Consider the following 19,196-nt stretch of genomic DNA (forward strand, 5'->3'; position numbering starts at 1 on the left):
GTGATACAAAATAGTGTTGTCATAGTCCTTCAGCAACTCCAACCACCTCCTCAGGCGCAAATTTAGATCCTTTTGCTTGAACAGGTGCTGCAAGCTTCGATGGTCAGTATAAATATCACAAGGCACACCGTATAAGTAATAGCGCCAAATCTTCAGGGCGTGAACAATGGAAGCTAACTCAAGGTCATGAACAGGGTAGTTCTTCTCATGTATCTTCAATTGTCTGGACGCGTAGGCAATCACCCTACTGTCCTGCATCAACACCGCTCCGAGGCCAACCCTAGAGGCATCACAATAGACCGTATAAGACCCCGAACCTGTAGGCAATATCAAAATTAGGGCTGTGGTCAAAGCTATCTTGATATTCTGAAAGCTCTCCTCACACTCCTCCGTCCATTGGAATGGAGCACCCTTATGGGTCAACCTGGTCATAGGGGCTGCAATCGATGAAAACCCCTACATAAAATGATAGTAGTAGCCGCCAAGCCAAGGAAACTGCGGATCTTAGTAGCTGAAGACGGTCTGGGCCAACTCTACACAGCCTCTATATTCTTCGGATCCACTTGAATACCCTCACTCGATACCACGTGGCCTAAGAATGCCACTGAATCCAACCAAAACTCACATTTTGAGAACTTAGCATATAACTTCTTCTCTCTCAAACTCTGAAGCACAGTCCTCAGGTGCTGCTCATGATCTTCCCGACTCCGGGAATACACCAGGATATCATCAATAAAGACAATGACGAACGAGTCAAGATACGGCCGAAACACACTATGCATCAAATGCATAAAGTTGCTGGGGCATTGGTCAGCCCAAATGACATAACAAGGAACTCGTAATGACCATACTGAGTCCTGAAAGCAATCTTCGGGATGTCTGGCTCCCGAATCTTCAACTGATGGTAACCTGAGCGCAAATCAATCTTAGAAAACACTAGTGCACCCTGGAGCTGGTCAAACAGATCATCAATACGAGGCAAAGGATAGAGGTTCTTAACTGTCACTTTGTTCAAGTGGCGATAATCAATATACATATGCATAAAATCATCCTTTTTCTTCACAAACAATAGAGGAGCACCCCAAGGTGATACACTGGGCCAAATAAAACCCTTATCAAGCAATTTCTGTAACTGATCCTTCAACTTCTTCAACTCAGGAGGAGCCATATGATACGGAGGAATAGAAATGGGCTGAGTGCCCGACAACAGATCGATGCCAAAATCAATATCTCTATCAGGCGACATGACTGGAAGATCAGCTGGAAACACATTGGGAAAATCCCGTACTACTGGGATTGAATCAACTGAAGGGGTATCAATATTGACATCTCTCACATAATCTAAGTACGCATCACACCCTTCTCAACTATACGCTAAGCTTTAAGAAAAGAAATGTGATCTAAAGTACCCCTCCACTTAACACGTGGTACACCTGGCATAGCCAATGTCACGGTTTTGGCATGACAATCAAGAATAACATAATGGGGAGACAACCAGTCCATGCCCAAGATAATATCGAAGTTAACCATACTGAGTAACAATAAATTGCCTCTGGTCTCAAAACTACTAAGAGAAACCAAACACGACCGATAAACGCAGTCCGCAACAAGAAAATCTCCCACAGGAGTAGAAATATAAACATGAGAACTCAAAAAATCCCAAGGTACACCCAAATGTGGAGCAAAATAAGAAGACACATAAGAGTAAGTAGAGCCTGGATCGAATAGAACCGATGCATCTCTGTGGCAAACCAATATAATACCTGTGATGACAGAATTAGAGGCAACAACCTCAGTATGGGCAGGAAGGGCATGATATCTAGCTTGGCCTCCCCCTCGAGGGTGACCTCCACCTCCCCGAACTCCACCTCTAGTTGGCTGAGCAGGTGGGGTAGCAACTGGAGCTGTAATCATAGCATGAGAACTTTGTGGGGCACGTTGTGGCTGAGAAGTCTGTGGAGGTGCACTCTTCCTAAGTCTAGGGCAATCCCTCACCATGTCGCGCGTGTTACCACACTCAAAACAAGCTCTGGGAGGACGTGGTGGTTGTGACTAGCTAGGGCCAGGTCTGCTGGACTGACCTCTGAAAGCACCCTACTCAAGAGACGCGCTAGAAATCGGAGGTGCATAATAAGGCTCCTGAGGCTTAGGAGGAGCTGGAGCACTACTGACTGCTGGAAGAGCTGAATGAATAGGGTGACTTATATAACCCCTACCATGATGACCTACAGTTGGGATACGGGCACCAGAATAATGGCCCGACTCTCGAGACCTCTTGGCCTCCCTCTCTTCTCTCTCCCTAGCATGCATACCCTCAATCCTCCTAGCAATGCTCACCACCTGCTGATAAGAAATATCCATCTCTTACTTACGAGCCATGCTAGATATGATGTTGGGAATAAGCCCCTCAATAAATCGGCGAACCCTCTCACGAACAATAGAAACCAAGGTTGGTGCATGCCTAGCAAAACTGGTGTAACGGATAGCATATTCTGAAACAGTCATAGCACCCTGACGCAAATGCTCAAACTCTGTGCACCATGCATTCCTGAGGCTCGGAGGAACATATTGCCTTAGGAATAGATCAAAAAATTGAGCCCAAGTCAGTGAAGCAGCCTCATCTGGACTGTCTAACTCATAGGTGCGCCACCACTCATAGGTGGCTCATCGAAGCTGGAAGTTAGTGAAAGAAAGCCCGCTCAATCCTGAGATACCCATGGTACGGAGAATGCGATAACACTCATCAAGAAATCCTAGAGCATCCTCCGATGCTAGACCACTGAATACATGAGGCTTGTACTTCTTGAACCTCTCAAGGCTCAGGTGCTCATCCTCGGAAGCCGCTGCCCTGTCCTCGGGCTGAACTGGCACTGCAGGTGGCACAGGGATAATCTCAGGGACCTGCTCACCATGCACTCGCTGCTCAGGAGTGCGGGCGGCGGGAATTTGTGTTCCTCCCCCAGCCTAGGATGTGTCGGCGGCAAGCGGAAGCAACCCTGCCTGAGCCAAGGTAGTGTACATGCTCATGAAGTGTGCCAGAGTCTCCTGAAGAGCTGGAGTACTAGTAGCAGTAGGCGTGTCAGGTGCCTGAACTCCGGCTAGATCTGTTGGTGGTAGCTCGGCGGTAGCTCGCGCATGTGCTCTGGCTGCACTACGTGCGCGTCCTCGGCCTCTACCCCGGCCCCGACCTCGGCCTCTGACGGCTACAATAGGGGGCGCGGGTGCTTGATCGTCTCGGTTAGCGCGTGTCCTCACCATCTGTGAGAGAATAGAAGATAGAAGTTTAGAATTGTGATGTCAAAATATCGCACGACAAGGAATCAAATGAAGTGGAAATTTTTCCTAACAGTTACATAGCCTCTCATAGATAAGTACAGACGTCTCCGTACCGATCAGCGATACTCTAATAAATCAGCTTGTGATCCATGACTCCTATGAACCTAGAGCTTTGATACCAACTTGTCACGACCCCAGTTCGCCCTCCGTGAACCATCATGATGGCGCCTAGTCTCTACGACTAGGTAAGCCTAATTTGTGGAAGAAAAACAAAAATTTGCGGAAGTAAAACAATTTAAAATGAAAATAAAGTAGTAACAATGTTTAAATATGCTACTCGGCTTACACCATGTTTAACTCTTAATACCAATACATAAATCCAAGACCCGGAAACCCACGAATCACAAGCTAAGATCAATACTACATAGCTCTATCTCCGGAATATCTAATAAGAACAGAAAAATACATAAGGGCTAAATACTAAAAGTAGGAATAGAAAGGGACTTCTCGGTCTGCGGACGTGGCAGATGTACCTCAAAGTCTCTAAAGCAGTCGCCTCCTCAAAGGTGATAGGCCTGAGTAGCGGTACCTGGATCTGCACATGAAAAACATGCGCAGAAGAGGAATGAGTACACCACAGCGGTACTCAGTAAGTGCCAAGCCTAACCTCAGTTGGGTAGTGACGAGGAAGACCAGGGCCCTACTGAGATTAAATAATTATAAAAATGATAGGATAAGATAAGCAGTACAATTGAGGATCTACCGTAAGAATCTACACAGGATAATAAAAGTACAATAACGGAAACAGAGATGAAGGCAAACCACAAGAAATAACCGGGTATCTCTCAATATCTCGAGGATCTCTTAGTACCCTCAATATATATGACAGGGATCTCTTGCTATCCCAAGGATCTCTCGGTATCCTCAATATATGCTAGGGATCTGTTGGTATCCTGAGGATCTCTTAGTATCCTCAATATATGTCAGGGATCTCTTGGTATCCTCAATATATGTGGCAAGAATCGCTTGGTATCCTGCACCTCAGTCTAGATCATAAATACGTATAGGGGATCTCCCGGGATACCGTCCCGTAGTCCCAAATTAAAAACACATAGAAGCAACACAAGAATACTGAATTAAATGCAAATTTTGTACCAAATAAACAGTTAATTCTAGCATAACATGCTTCACGTAATGCAATTAAGGCAGTTTAAGCAAAAAGGCAATTAAGTCAACTAAACATGCTTTTCTAAACTAGCAACAGGCTAAATTCGCAAGTAGAATAAAACAGGTAAAAGAATGCAATTGAAATACTTAAGGGAAAAATCGGATGTTTCAACAATTAGCTCAAGTACGCGCTCGTCACCTCACGTACAAGGCATTTCAATTATCAAATATATCATATCCTAAGGGGGAGGTCACCCACACAAGGTTAGACAAGCCATTTACCTCGAATCGGCTCAAAATCAACCCAACACAATGTCTTTGCCACGAGTACTCGACTCCAAATGGCCCAAATCTATTCAATTCAATTTCATAATGTAAATAACACTTCACGTAAATGATTCTACAATTAAATTCTAAGCTAATACGCGAAATTATGTAAAATGACCAAAATGCCCCTCAGGCCCACATCTCGGAATCGGGTGAAATTTACATTTTCAGAAACCACATACTCTCACGAGTCTTTACATAACAAGAACACTAAAATCGGAGTCCAAATGGCCCCTCAAATCCTCATTTAAAGGTCTCTTAAACTCAAGCCCTAATTACTCATTTTTTCCCAAATTGTTCATCACTAATTAGGTCTGTAATCACATAGAAACGAGTTATGAAGTCAAGGATGTTACCTCCATGCAATTTCCCTCAAATCATTCTTCTATTCCCTTCAAAGAGCTCCAGAAACGATTAGAAATGGTGAAAATAAACCCCCAAGTCGCTAAACCCCTTTTAAAATAATGCCTAGCAGTTTCCGCATCTGCGGTCATGCGGTCCCGCTTCTGCGGAACAGATGTCTCATCTGCGACTTTCACTTAAAGAGCCAGCTTCCGCATCTGCAACTCCCAATCCGCAGATATGGTACCGCTTCTGCGGCTTCTAAATAAAAGACCAAAATCCGCTTTTGCGGCCCCTTAGCCACTTCTGCGGTGCCGTACCTGTAGTATCCAAACTGTAGGTGCAAAAATACCAGAAGCAGCAAAAATACAGCAGCTGCAACATTTCCTCAAACTTCTCGTTAACCATTCGAAATCACCCCGAGGCCCCCCGGGACCTCAACCAAAAGCACAAACATCACCTAATACATTATTCAAACTTGTACTAATCCTTAAAACACCTAAAACAACATCGAAACCACGAATTAACCAAGAATTTAAGCCTAAGAATTCCAAATTTCCTCAAAATACGCTTTTGATCAAAAAGTCTATCACAACGCGTCTGAATGACCTAAAATTTTGCACACACGTCACATTCAACACTACAGAGCTACTCTATCTTTCGGAATTCCATTCCGACCCTCGGATCAATATCTCACTATCGGACCGGAAACTCAAAAAATTCAACCTTCGGCATTTCAAGCCTAAATTAGCTACGAACCTCCAAATCACTATCCGAATATGCCCCTAAGCCCGAAATCACCCAACGGAGCTAACAGAACCATCAGATTTCCATTCTGAGGCCGTCTTCATACTGTTCTGACTACGGTCAACTTTTCAACACTTAAGCTCTCATTTAGGGACTAAGTGTCCCAAAACTCTCTGAAACTCAAAACCGAACATCGCGGCAAATCAAAATAGCAGAAATAAACTTAGGGAAAGCAGTTAATAGGGGATCGGGGCATAAATTCTTAAGATGACCGACCGAATCGTCATAACCTTACCACCCTTGTGGGAACGGACAGGAAAAATCTACGAACAAGACCATACTTCAAAACTTGAAAAAGAGGTTGACCGATGCCAAAGGGAAATGGAAGGAAATCCTGCCCAAAGTCCTGTGGGCATACCATATGACCTCGAAGTTTAGTACCGAGGCCACCCTGTTTTCGTTACCAGCCGAAGTGGAAAAACCGAGACTCAGGTTCTAATATGCGATGGGAGTCAACGGCGAGGCCATGATCACGAGCCTAGAACTATTGGATGAAAGGAGGAAGGCCGTTCTAGTCCAGTTCGTCGCACAGAAACAGCGAATAGAAAGATATTACAGTCGAAGAGCCAACTTTTGACACTTACAAATTAGAGACTTGGTGTTAAGGAGAGTTACATTACATACAAGGAACCCGAACGAGGGTAAGATGTGACTGAACTGGGAAGGACCTTATTGAGTTGTCAGAATAACCAGCAAAGGCTCGTATAAACTCGAAGCAGGAAACAACATACAACTACCGAACAACTGGAATGTGTCACACCTAAAGCAGTACTATTGTTGAGGTATGAACTCTATTACTTTTTAATTGTGTTATGAATCAGACTGACATATGTAGGTAAAATGACTAAGGATGAATGTAGCTATTATGTCTAAAATCACGCGTTGCACTCTTTTTCCCTTGAACTAGTTTCATCCCAAAGTGGGTTTTACGGCAAGGTTTTTAACGAGGCAATAGTAAAACGTGCTAACTTAGATTCGAAGACCAGTATCAAACTAGAGTCAATGATTGTTCACTTCATATCAACAATATCCGATCCCTCTCAAGCTTGACCTTCAATACTAGGGGTCGTTACCCTCGGTTTAAGGTTTTAGCAAGGAAAAAAGAAAAACCTTATATGTTAGAAGCTAAGGCTTGGTGGTTAGGATTCATTGTAAGGGTCAAACAGTCGTATGAACCATGCTCACATAGTCTACTTTAGCTATGATACAAGCTTTGATGCGCTTTCAATCATGTACTTTACACACTAAGAAATGAAAGAAAGTTTCGCCTTACTCTTACACATTTTCTTATTTATTCAATTTCAGATCCTAAGAGCCCACAGGATGCCCTTACTTGGGGACTATCAGACCCAAGGGCTACCCCTACTCGGGGACTGCCACCCGAAGAAAGTTCGGATAACCCGGGCTACCGAATCCTGGAGGCACCAAACCTATTAGGCGGTGCCCAAATATAAAAGACTACGACCACCCTAAGAATGACTCAGAGACACCCGAAGCTTGTAATTAGAAAGTAAGGCCTTTATAAAAAATTGAAACTTACCAAAAGGTTACCCTTGGAAAAAGCATCACCTAAAAACACTTATTTATAAAGACGCGATATTAAAAGAAAGGAAAATTTTCATATATACATATATATTTACAAAGTCCTAACATAACGATCTCAAAACAACACACACACACACACACACAAGGAAAAATAAAAACTGAAAGATGCCAAGGCATCTACGCCTGGTCTTCACCACCGGAATCATCGAAGCCCTCAGAGCCCTCGGCATCCTCCGGCTCGTAGAGCTCCTTGTCCTTGGCCTCGAGTCTCTTAGCTTCCTCAATTTTGGCCAATAAGTCGAAACCTTGGGCATGAATCTCTTCGAGGGTCTCTATTTGGGATAACCGCTTCATATATTTGGCCTTTGTCTTTAGGCGGGTCTCAGTTGCCTCCATATAGGCCTTGTATTAGGCCACCATTTCTTTGGTATCCGCAGAGGTTGTGTCTAATTTGGACTTCAGTGCCTCATATTCTCTATTGAGGGCATCCCGCTCCATGATGGCCAAGCTCAGTTGTGCCCGAAGGTCATTGTTCAGACTAGACCACTTGTTAGCTTTGTCCTTCACCACCCGAAGTTGGTTCTCAACAGATGCCAACTCCGCCTTTGCAGCTTCCTTCTCTAAGGCAGTCGGTCCATCCTACCTTTCCATACTTCGGTCTCGGCCTTGACCACGTCCATCTCGGCCCATAGCTGGTCGATCAATTCCATCTTCTGTTGGACCTACGAAGTTGTGTTGTTAGTCATCATGACTAGCTGCTCGTTCTTATCTTCAAAGACCTTTACCTTTTCAACTAGTTCAACATGTTCCCGTTTCAGAGTCGAGGCTTTCTTCCAATTTTTTTGTCACAACCAAAAATCCTAACTTGTCGTGATGGCGCCTAACATGGTACTAGGCAAGCCGATATTTTCAAAATATTCCAAATCATCTTACAAGAAATGAGTCAAAGTAATTTTAAATGACAAAAATTCTCATAAATGGGGTAGAAACCCAAAACACAACGCGGAAAACTCCCAAATCGGGGTGTCACATAGTACATGAGCATCTAAATATCACAATCCTGGAATACACTGTCTATGATAATCCAAAACTAAATAGAATAAACAGAAAGATAGGGAAGGAGAAAAAAGGATTGTGAACACGGCGCAGCTACCTCGAAGTCTCCCCAGGATCAACTGTGCAGAGAATCAACACCCACCGTGTCCGAAAACACCTGGATTTGCACACGAAGTGCAGGGTGTAGCATGAGTACAACCAACTCAGTAAGTAACAAGACTAAATAAAGAACTAAAGATAGTGATGAGCTACTCAGTTATAATTCAATTTCAGTAGTCTCAACAAAGGAAAGTAGGCATGCTTTCAAGTCCGGCAATTTAAGTCAAATTAGTTTATACATGTCAAGTTCAAGTAAAACCGGTTGTAATATCTCTAAGAAATTACAAAGTAGTGATATATGACAGCTAAGTACAACAATAATGAAATCAAGTGCATCCTCTCAAAGCAACAGTCACTCAGTCCTCCCATTCACTCCAACCTCACAATTACTCATTTCCTCACTGTCTCTCATTCCTCTCAGTCACTTGGAACTTGTACTCAGTAGGTACCTACGCTCACTAGGGGTGTGTATAGACTCCGGAGGGGCTCCTTCAGCCCAAGTGCTAATAAATCAGTGAAACATGCTACGACGTGCAGCCTGATCCCATAATATCCTCATAATCAGGCCCTCGGCCTCACTCATTCATCAACCTCTCTAGTCTCTCGGGCTCTTAGAATTCATGAAAATCAGCCCAAATAACAATGATATGATGTATCAACAAGGAATAATAGAAACTGAGATATGATATGCAAGTAAAACTGAGGCTGAGTACAAACAACAATTAGCAGGTAATTCAACATGTAACACGGCCTCTATGGGCCCCAACAGTACCAATACATAGCCTAAATATGATTTCTAACATGATTTGTAATCAAATTTTCATAACACATGGAGAGCATATAGCTAACAACAAGTTATTCAACTTCACAGTTTCATGGAATGGGCCAAGTCATAATTCCTACAGTGCATGTCCACACGCCCGTCACCTAGCATGTGCATCACCTCCAAACCAATCACAAAACACATCATATGGGGTTTCATACCCTCAGAAGAAGATTTGGAACTGTTACATACCTCAATCCGAGCAATTCTCTACTCCAATACACCTTTGCCTCACAAATCGGCCTCCAAATGTCTCGAATCTAGCCACAAACAGTACAATACAATCAACACGGGCTAAAGAATCAATTTTACAAGAAAAATATGAAGTTATAAGCGAAAAATCCAAATTTAGCTCAAAGCCAGGCCCCGAGCCCACATCTCAAAATCTGACAAAAGTCACAAAACCCCAAAGCCCACTCCACCACAAATCTAACCATACCAAATTCATCAAAATCCGACACCAAAACGCCACTCAATTCCCCAAATCAAACTCTCCAAATCCCTAGCCTCAAACTCCCAAATTTTACCTCAAAAACACACAAACTAGGTGGGAAAATCAATGGAGAAACATAATTATTGAATAAATTTAACAACAAGGGACGTACCTCAAGAATCCCTTCATAATCCCTCTCAAAAGTCTCGAAAACCCGAGCTCAAAATGTTAGAAATGGTGAAAATCTCGGAATCCTTGCTTTTAAATAGTCTGCCCAGCAATCTCTATTTTGCGGCCAACTTAGCCGCTTCTGCGGCTTTGCAGGAAAGACACGACGCCCGCTTCAGTGGTTTCCTTTGCACTTGTGGCCCAACTATCCACTCCTGCAAACTTGCTTCTGCGAGCCACCAACCACTTCTACGGACCCAACTCACCTCTCTACTTTTCGCTTCTGCGCTCACTTTGCCACATTTGTAGCCTCGCAGGTGCCGCAAATTCTTTGCACCCACGGCCACTGCTCACACCTCACCTAAGGACACTTCTGCATTCCACTGCTCGCTTCAGCGATCCCGAACCTACGATGAAAATTCTGTAGGTGCGATTACACCAGCAGATGCCCAAATCTTCAGCAATTCACTTAACTTCAAATTCAATTTGTTAACCACCCAAAATCACCTCGAGGCCCCCGAGACATCAACACAACCTATCAATAAGTCCTAAAACACGATACGAACTTAGTCGAGCCCTCAAATTACCTCAAACAACATCAAAAACACTAATCGCACATGGATTCAAGCCTAATGAACTTTGAACTTTCAATTTCTACCAATGATGCCGAAACCTATCAAATCACGTACGATTGACCCCAAATTTTTCACACAAGTCACAAATAACACCATGGACCTACTCTAACTTCTGGAATCAGAATTCGACCTTGATATCAAAAATTTCACTCCCGGTCAAACTTTCCAAATTTTCAACTTTCGCCATTTCAAGTCTAATTCAACTACGAGCCTCCAAATCACAATCCAGACATGCTCCTCAGTCCAAAATCAATAAACGGAGCTAATGGAACCGTCAAAACTCTATTCTAGAGTCATTTTTCATAAGTCAACATTTGATCAACTTTTCCAACTTAAGTTTTCAATTATGAGACTAAGTGTCTCAATTCATTCCGAAATCCTTCCAAACCAGAACCGACTAATTCGATAAGTCATATAACAATAGTAAACCATAAAATGAGAAGAAAATAGGGGAATAGAGCTACAACTCTCAAACTAACTAGCCGGGTCGTTACATTTTTTCGACTCAGTCTGGAGATTCGGGAGGCCCTTAAGGGCCTCGTCATGTTGCTCACTTAAAAGAATGTACGTGTCTGTCTTCTGGGCATGCTTCTTGAGCTCAAACTCGAGCTGGCTAGTTTCCAAGCAATACCAGAGGAAGCTCTCGTGGTGAAGCACTGAAGCATGTAAAACAATGGAAATAAGTAAGAGAAATCAAAGGAAAACTTTGATGGTAGGCTAGAATCACGTGTTTTAGTCATAGGTTTACTCTAATTATTGCATTTTAGTTGTGTTTGAGCTTAAATGTTAGTGTATTTCACGTATTAGGCGTTTTATGCCTTTTAGGAAGTGATTTCGAGTTAAAAAGATATTTGGGAGCTAAATTGAACAAGTTGGAGCTTTAAAGTCTGAGTAAAAGCTCAAGGGATTAAACAGGGATCACTTTCATGGGTCGGGAGCCAAGTCTGGATGTCAAAATGTGAACAAAACAAATCACTCTATAAAAAATGCACTGTCACGCTGCATGGGGCGGTGCGAGGCGTGGCGCGCCTATGTAATTTTCTCAGAGTATTTGTCCTGTTTCAGCTAGAAAAAGGTAATTTCGCCGGGGCCACTCCTACATGGTATAAATACTTCAAAAAGACATTTTTGAAAGGACTTTTGACCTTGAAAGCTTTGGAAGAGCATTGGAGTCAACAAGACACGAGATTTCATCATCTTTTCATCAATTCAATACGAGAGTTTGGATTGTAACATTAGATTGATGCTTCCTTAATCTTTAATTATATTTGTGATGAATTTATCCATGATTATGGAGTAATTTCCCTTAGGGTTTGATGGATATGATGTTTTGATAAAATATTTGTGGATTTTAACTCTAGTCCGTGCTTGAATTCGTTTATGGAGCTTTAAATTGTTGCAGCTTTATTTATCAGTTTATTTAATCGTAAGAGAAATATCTTAGTGATTATCTTTGCATTATTTTGTTTTATTTAATTCATTTATTCTCTTATGTAATCGAAAGAGCTAGTTGAATTGTTGATTGAATAAAGTTAGGAGAATATTTGAGAAACGTTTTCCTAAAAACCAATCCATTAACGCATGCTTGCGTACTTCACAGTGCTTATATTAGTTCACCTCGTAGAGTTGAGATTTAATTGAGAGAGGAGTCTTGACTACACATTTAAACGAATCATCGAGTGAATTCGTGATAATCATTAGAACATTAGAGTGAATTAAACTAGAGTTAAATCCCAACTCTGTGAATTTGTGACTCCTTGCTATCAATTGTCAATTGCTTTATTTTATTAGTTAAACGTAGTTCATAATCATTACAAATCAAGCCTTGATCATCCTGAATAGCGTTAAGCTAGAAATTACTTGAGCATTGTTTAAATCCAATCCTTGTGGAGACGATAATTAAACTATACTATCTTTGACTAGCAAGCATCAATTTTATGTTGTGTTTTGCGCTCGTTAAACTTAATGATTCATAAGGGGAGTCTAAAGGTGTTAGATCTTTACCCGGTTCAGTGCTTGTCGGGCCTCGTTGAAGAGACTCGACGTGCCTACCTCGTTCATCTTCGTCTGGTCCTCATTGGTTACCAGGCATCGGAGGTTCCAAGGCTATGCCTATCGAAGCTGATAGGACCCGGGCATCCTCCGGGACTATGAGAACAATTGTCCTCTTATGCTCGGGGTCCACACTCGGGGCATGAAATTGCTTCACCAATCTTGGGCTCGTACTCGACCTGTCAGCCCCCCAAGACACGTCTTTCTTCAGTATCTCCAGGTGACCCATCCCGGAGAAGTCTTCCAATGTAGACATGTCCATGCCATCAAAAAAGGAGTGGAGAGGGTCATCCGCACCCTGAACTCCTTCACTTGACTTTTCCTTACCCACGTGGGCCTCTTCAAGCATGGACTCACTATAGGAGGACGTCTCGATGATGTCTATCTCAACGTTCGCCTCCTTCAAAATTGGAATAGTTTCTTGGGAGGCCACAACCCTCGTCTCCGCTTTGGCCTCTCAAATCGCAAGGGGATCGACCTCGTGGCCCCTTTCCTCATCCGTCACCTACTCCCCGACAGGGGTCGATCTGTGGGCGACAAAGATGTCGTCCTCTTTGAGATCATCCCGGAGCCGGTAAAGCAAGTCAGACTCCAGTGCCCTGGAATTAGTATTCTTCTTGGGCTTACGAGCCCAGGGTGGCCGCCTTCCTTTTTATATTCACCTCGAGATCCGGGGAACCCGAAGATTTTCTCTTCCTCTTCTCCTCCTCTGTGGCACCACTGAAACATAGGGTTTGATGGGTAAGGACGTGTCCTTGTCCCCGCCCAGCGGCCTAAGTTTGGTGGTCTTAGGCAAAACTACGAGGGAAAGGAAAAATTTAGCATTTTGTAAGTTTGGGGCGTGATAATAATTATCCAAGGGAGAGCCTATCACGGCCCGAATTTTCCACTGTCGGGATCGTGATGGAGCCTAGCTCTTAGAATGCTAGGTAAGCCAACAGATATAGTTCTAGCACATTAATTTAAACCAAACATATATGAAGTGCAGAAATTTTATAACAGTTTAAAACACTAATACACGACTACCCCAAAAGATATGGTGTCACAATTAACGAACTTCTAAGAATTTTCTACAAACACAGATTTAAAAAAATACATCTTTTCTCGAAATGAAAAGAGACAGGAAATCTAAGATAAAGGGAAGGGGACTCCAGGGTCTACAAATGCCGGCAGATCTATCTTGGGTCTCATGTGGACTGAAGGCAGCAACCCAAACTCTGATCAGTGCGGTCCAGTACCGGGATCTGCACAGAAAGTTCAGAGTACAATATCAGTACAACCGACCCCGTGTACTGGTAAATGCCGAGCCTAACCTTAACAAAGTAGTGACGAGGCTAGGACATGACAATTAACATGAACCTGCGCAATTAAATCATATACGAGAAAATAACTGTGAGCACGTGATTTTTGCCTTATGAAAACTACTCCAAAATAAATCAAAAAATAAAATAAATTTCTTTTACTGCGTAATTCTTGAATTTGTGTGGAGTTAAATATTTGTGTTATGTTTGTAAATGTTTACTTTGTCATAATAAATTGAAAATTAAAATAAAATACATGTTGCATGCATATAGGATTTAATTATGTATTTAAAAGATAATTTAAACAAAATCACAAAAAATATGCAATAGTTCTATTTTAAATATTCCACTGTGTGATTGATGTTTTGTCTATGTGTTAAATAATTGTTATAGAATAATTAATATATTTTTGTGAAGTTAAAATTGTTTTATAATTAAAATTAGAAATTTAAATTAGAAAAAAATGAAAAAAAAATAATACATATATACAAAATCGGACCTGGATTAAAATCCAGGCCCAAATCAAATTAACTCCCCCCACAGCCCAATCCAAACAAGCCTGTCCGATCCAATTCGGCTACGTCAAACGACGACGTTTCATCATCCTTCATCAAGGGCCGTTGGATTAAGTCCATCCAACGGCCAAGATTTCATCACCCTAACCCGAGACCCTTACCCGATCTAATACCCGGTTCAACCCGTCCCCCTAACTTAAACCAAACGACATCGTTTGGTTAAGTGAATAGATCTCAGCCGTCCATCCTGCCTAATCCAACGGACAATATCAATCCACCCCACCCCTATATAAGTCCCAAGCCCCTACCCCGGCCCCAAACTAAACACCCCCCCTCCTCTCACTGTTCATCATCGTCCCCAAACCCCCACTCCTAACCCTAGCCACCCTAGAATCCCACCGCCTGAAACCCGGCGGCAACAACGCCGCCGGTCACTACCTTAACACCCCAAACTCCTCACAACTTCCTCTTCACAGATCTGGCATTGGTTTCCTTCGAATCAGGCCCCAACTCTTCGAATCTTAAATCGAAGGTTGGCCTGAAAACCTTATCTTCTCCGATGGCCTCCAAAATAACACCACAACTTCCCCTAGATACCCTCATCACGGATCTGTTAGTTGCATGGCTCGAATCCTACTGGAACTGCTCGAATCTTCATTTGAAGATTCGAGTAAAACCTGACCCTATCCCAACCTACCTCAAACTAACACCAAATGACCCCTAGGCCTCCCTCACCCTTGTGTCATCTTTGGTTCCCTTCGAATCTGCCCAAAAGTGTTCGGATTTAAGATCCAAGAATCTGAAACCCTAAAAATTTTCAAATCTTGGAAATTTTCCGATTCGAGTGAAGGATTGAGGTCTAAGAGACTTTAATCGAGGTATTCTCAACTGAGAATACTTCGAATAAAGTCTGTTCAGCCTCAAAAATGTCCGAATCCAAGTTGAGTCTGTGTCTGAATAAATTTGAAGATTCAGAGGTATTTTTTCTATTTTCCTTTTGTGTATTCTACGTGTATTTTATGTTTGTTTCATTAGTCTGTGTAATTTTTCATATTTTTTTTAGTCAATTCTGTGATTTTGCCCTATACCCGTCTATTTGATCCTAATTGTACTATTGTTTCTGTTAATTATGATTGTTTATAATATGTGTAATCGACTCGATTAAGTTCATCGATTAGTTGTTTTGTAAATTCTTATTGCCTTTAATGCTGATTGTAATACTCTGTTGTCTATTTTGGTTGTTAACATTTTTGTTGACGTCAGTTAATTAGTTCTTCCCAACTAGTTATTTCTTGTTTAACAATTCAGAAAGATTGTCAATCATTTGTATTGATTTCTGGGCGGTTGGTTTCAAACTGACAATGCCCCTGTGTTTGTTTAATTTTAGTCCAATGTTGAAATTCAGTTTGATTGCTATGTTGAATTCAGTATAATTTGTTGTGATATTAGGTTTAATTTCAATTTCACAAATGTTGGTTAGATACCATTGTGTTAGAAAAGTGCATTCTCAGTCAAGATTCAGTCCAGAACTTGATAGGATTGGTTATAGCTGTTTAATTCAGAAGGATAATCGATTCTGAACAAATTTTTAAAAATCTATTTTTGTATCAGATTCTAATTTCCTTAAGGGCAGTAATAACAAGTAAGCTTTCAGGGGTACTACTGGTAATGAAACAGTGAGGATAGTAGTGTGCTGATAGTGGAGTGTTAGTGGCTTTTAATTTAATAGGGTAATGGGAAACAAGGGGTAATGGGTTGCTGAAAATCAGGGAAAAGTTAGCATAATGGGATTTAAAGTGGAAAAACAGATTGTTAATGGAAATTTTCTGTTTTTTAAATAGAAAAAGGGGTCCAGGCAGACCTGTATAAGAAGGGGGAATGGGGACTGACTTAAAGGGGACTGGAGAACAGATTTTTAAAGAGAATTTAAGAAAAAATATACCTAGAGTGAGATAAAAGAGAAAATCCAGCAGAAAAATCAGATTCCTCTTGGAATCTGAAGAGGAAGAAGAGAAACCAAAAGAGAGTATTCGCACACACACACACACAGTGAATCTGAAACGGATATAGAAAAGGAAAGAAAAACCCGAAACATATTTTTCCTAGAATCTGTCTGTGTTTGTTTATTAATACTGTGTGGTTTAAATCTGAATTTTTTTTCTCTGTTACTATTGGTCTGGTTTCACGGGACTCGTTGATTGTGCTCAAAATCAGCTGCGTTATTTGGCATTTTCTGCCTATTTTTGTTGCTGCCATTACTGCTGAAATTCACTTCTTATTCCCTCGTTTTCCAGGTACATATTCTTAAAAATCATGTTGTGAAGAGCCTTGAGTATAACAAAGATGAAGCTCGAATTGTAATTCTGTCTTCTATTCGCTCAAGTTCATTAGTTTAAATTTCAGCTTTTTTTCGCGTTGGTTTAATAGTAGTATATTTTGACATAACGGCTGTAAATTAAATGTCATTTCTTGAAGTTGCTTGAAATGTTGTAATAAGGTTAATTTCTAAATTTTCATTAGCGGAAGATATAATTAAATTGTCAAAGTAGGGAATATGGCGTGGATGTTGGTCATTATTTAATTTTTGTTGTTAGCTAAGTAAGGAGTAATGTAGAAATATCAAGAAAACTACATTACTAACTCTTGTTGTTAAATAAGGTTAAGATGGTATTGATGGTATATTTTTATAAGATAATAGATGTGTGTATAAACGTTGGCGAAAGGTGATATGATATAGCTTGTTACGATGTTAAAACGTTATGAATGTTTACGACATACAGTTAGGTTGCATGTAAGGTAATTTTATTGAATTGGCTTGTATAATAATTCCTTTCCTATAAACTCGATGCCTATCTACCTTCATAAAATAAATTAACCAAATAATTAGGCCTATTAGATTAAAAGCGAGTATATGAGAATGAAACGAGATGTACAAGCATAAATTGCAACACTTTATATCAATGGTAATTAGAAATAGAATTTGCACTAAGTAAATAATGAAAATTCTTGGAAAATATTTCCTCCCTTTATGAATCATTCATTTTCAGTTTCATATGCAATTTATTCTTTGGCATATATATTCTTTGGCATATATATATATATGTCATATTTGTTAAAAAAAATAGTATTAATCATATTTTTATTCTGTTCTTTGAATTTGAATAGTTGGAATGAATATAATTTATACTCGGAAATTATAATCGACGGGCAACCTTTAATAGATTGTGAATTCTTTTCAAAGAATTTATAGGCCTCTAAAATGGGAGTTCTCATGATTTTCACATAAAAAATATATGAATATAATAAACAATTTGTGGAAAATCCCTAATACCATTACAAGTATTTTGTGCAATTAGGGATGCGTTCGCGTACCCTGATTATATTTTTAAAAGCAAATTCGGATTATGCGTACGCGCAATTTCGAGCGAATATTTAAGAAAAGGATTTTTCCAAAGGCGTTAAAACAATTTCATAAAAAACCCGAGATGTGCGGTTCACTATTTAAGAAAAACAAATTTTCTTGATTCGACACAATTTCGAAAAAAATGATTGTTTAATAAATATATTATCAAAAATTATCGTGTACACGTACGCGTGACACAATTCCGCATTTTTAAATTTATAACACGAATATACATACGCGTAATTCGATTCAAAGAAGGGTCCTTAATCACAATAAGTATAAGCGGTAGTAAAATTACGTGATAAAAATATATTTAATAAAAATCGAGATAATTAAGCCAATAATAAAAACAGTTAAGTGACCGTGCTAGAACCACGGAATTCGGAAATGCCTAACACCTTCTTCCGGATTAACAGAATTCCTTACTCAGGATTTCCGGTTCGCAGAATCAATAACAGAGTCATATTCTCCTCGATTCAGGGATTAAAACCGGTGACTTGGGACGCCCTAAAATTCCCAGGTGGCGACTCTGAAATAATTAAATAAATCCCGTTTCGACTGTCCTTTAATTGGAGAAAACTCCCCACGCGTCCCGCGGGCGCGGTAAAAAGGAGGTGCGACAATAACAATAACGGAAATTTAACAGATAATAACGGGAAAGGGGAAAACATGCTGAGAGGACTATAAGTAATGTGAAAAAAGTACAGTACATGAACACAATAAAAATCATGCTTTGAGACAACGAAAGTAATAACACAACAATCACGTACAAGGCATCACCCTTCGTGCTTTTACTCTTGTTCTTACCATAAAAATCAATAGAAATGGCACGTCATCACCCTTCATGCATTAACTCTCTTATAATCATGGCACGACATCACCCTTCGTGCATTATCAATATCAGAACACGGCACGACATCACCCTTAGTGCATTAACACTCACAAAATACAGCACGACATCACCCTTTGTGCTTTATCACTCACTCACAAAATATTGCACGGTACCGCTTTACCTCTCGATTCCACCTCCAATCCACTCGTATCTAGTCATAATTAACTTAATAATATCAATTATTGCTAAATAAATCAATTCCAATGTATAATGATAAGTTTCCCAACATTTTTCCCAAAAAGTCAAAAACCGACCCTGGCCCGCTTGGTCAAAACTTGAAGTTCGGACCAAAACTCGATTATCCATTCACCCCCGAGACCGAATATACAATTGGATTTGCAATCTGAGCTCAATT

This window comes from Nicotiana tabacum, chromosome 3, assembly GCF_000715075.1.
Source record: "Nicotiana tabacum cultivar K326 chromosome 3, ASM71507v2, whole genome shotgun sequence".
Classification (NCBI taxonomy): domain Eukaryota; kingdom Viridiplantae; phylum Streptophyta; class Magnoliopsida; order Solanales; family Solanaceae; genus Nicotiana; species Nicotiana tabacum.